Source organism: Ammodytes marinus, assembly GCF_949987685.1.
Source record: "Ammodytes marinus genome assembly, chromosome: 16".
NCBI classification, from domain to species: Eukaryota; Metazoa; Chordata; class Actinopteri; order Uranoscopiformes; family Ammodytidae; genus Ammodytes; species Ammodytes marinus.
This window is the reverse complement of record NC_137220.1, coordinates 2,152,202-2,154,701: the sequence shown is the minus strand read 5'-3', so window position 1 is coordinate 2,154,701 and position 2,500 is coordinate 2,152,202. Positions and strand designations below refer to the sequence as shown.

Genomic DNA, 2,500 nt, shown 5'->3' with positions numbered 1-2,500 from the left:
CTGTCTGTCTGTCTGTCTGTCTGTCTGTGTGTCTGTCTGTCTGTCTGTCTGTCTGTCTGTCTGTCTGTCTGTCTGTCTGTCTGTCTGTCTCTCTCTCTCCACACGGGCATAACCTGGGGGATAGGAGAGGGAGGAGTTATAGGAGTTAATATGATGAACACCTCTCTGTCTGTCTGTCTGTCTGTCTGTCTGTCTGTCTGTCTGTCTGCCTGTCTGCCTGTCTGCCTGTCTGCCTGTCTGTCTGTCTGTCTCTCTGTCTCAAGGCATCAGGAAGAAAGACACCAGCGCCAGGAACACACGCGCATAACCTGGAGGATGATATACAAGGGATGTTAAAGGTGGTCTCGCTCTCTCTCCTTGTCTCTCTCTTTCTCTCTCCTTGGGTCTCTCTCTCTCTTTCTCTCTCCCTGTGTCTCTCTCTCTCCTTGTGTCTCTCTCTCCCTCCCTGTGTCTCTCTCTCTTTCTTTCTCTCTCTCCCTGTGTCTCTCTCTCTCCTTGTGTCTCTCTCTCCCTCCCTGTGTCTCTCTCTCTTTCTTTCTCTCTCTCCTTGTGTCTCTCTCTCTCCCTCCCTGTGTCTCTCTCTCTTTCTTTCTCTCTCTCTCTCCTTGTGTCTCTCTCTCTCTCCTTGTGTGTGTGTCTCTCTCTCTCTCTCTCTCTGTGTCTCTCTCTCTCCTTGTGTGTCTCTCTCTCTCTCCCTGTCTCTCTCTCTCTCTCTCCCTGTGTCTCTCTCTCCTTGTGTCTCTCTCTCTCTTTTCCCTAGTGTTTCACAGACCCAAAGCTTTGGTATGTAAACAAGGGGGCCCAAAGGATGATATGCAAGGGATGAGTTAATATGGAAACCACTCACACACACAGTTACACACATGGTGATACACACAAACACACACACACACACACACACACACACACACACACACACACACACACACACACGGACTCTCATTGCTTTTTTTTTTAATTGTCTTTTAAGTTCGATTTCTTTTCATTTTAACACTTATATATATATATGCATTGTATAAATATATAAAAAAATCATAGTATATTAAGTTGTATGTATGTATAGATCGCCAATTGTATAGAGATTATATGGATTACATGAAGCGAATATAATAAATATTTTTATATTTTTATTTTCTTATATTTTTATTTTTTTACTATGGAAAAGAGGTAGGATTAAATAAGTGTATACTTCTTCCTGCTCCTTTTCAGGCATATCACATCAATACAGATAATTTTCTTTCTTTTTTTTCTCTTTTTGTGAAGTCTTTTAAACATAAATTTTGTTTATTGTATTTTTGTGCTTTTCATTTAGTTTTGTATTGTTTTTGATATGTCTGAAATAAAATAAAAAATGAAAAAAATGAAATGAATAACTTAGTCAGGCCTGTTTTTTTTTTTTTTTATATTTTTAATAATAACATGGCATACTCTTACTTTCCAATTACATTGTTTAAAATAAAAGGTTAATGTTAAGCAGAAAATAAAAAGTCAACGAGGTGTCATGTAGGTCCCTTCAGTACTGTTATATAGTCCAGGAAAGGCTGACATATCTGTTTAAACTTCTCTGCTTTCCCTGAAATCTCATAACGGATTTTCTCCATATATAGAGTACAAAACAGGGGGGCTATCTCTTAAAAATATCTGTTTCAATAATTGTTTCTAAATGTATGTCTATGCCCCCGTAGAGGCCTTTGACTCGCCCTGTGTCTGAACTGAGCTATTAATAAACTGGCCTCCATTCCCTTCTCATTGCCTTTCTCTCAAGGGGGAGAAAATATACCTCCATCCATCCTTCTCTCTCTCCTACACACTAACACTATACAGGGTTCATGTAGCTGCTTATAACTCCCCAACAATACACACACACACACACACACACACACACACACGCGCACACTCCCTGTCAAAAGTTTTAGAACACCTACATTTCTCTAGTTTCAAGTAGTCGATAGACCGATTAATCTGACAGCTTGCTACCTCACTCACACACACACACACACACACACACACACACACACACACACACACACACACACACACACACACACACACACACACACACACACACACACACACACACACACACACACACACACACACACACACACACACACACACACACACACACACACACACACACACACACACACACACATTGAAAACAGTCATTCAAGGAAATATTTCGCATAAAGTAAGACGTGTTTTGGGAGTCTTATGAACATGTTTTGACCACAAAAACTACACACACGCACACACAGTCTCTCACTCACACACACGCACACACACACACACACACACACACACACACACACACACAGTCTCTCACACACACACACACACAGTCTCTCACACACACACACACACACACAGTCTCTCTCGCACATACACACACACAGTCTCTCAATCACACACACACACACACACCTGACTTTTCACTCAGTTTCCATAACCTTATTAAAGATGTGACCATAATAGCTGAGTCAACAGAGAGACTGTCTTC

The 2,500-nt window shown here is 41.2% G+C and overlaps 1 protein-coding gene across 1 annotated transcript in view; it reads right to left on the bottom strand.

Annotated features, from left to right (window-relative positions):
- cdipt (CDP-diacylglycerol--inositol 3-phosphatidyltransferase (phosphatidylinositol synthase)) overlaps positions 1 to 2,500 on the bottom strand; it is a 13,512-nt gene that overhangs the window by 8,107 nt on the left and 2,905 nt on the right. The gene's annotated exons all lie outside the window — the stretch shown is intronic.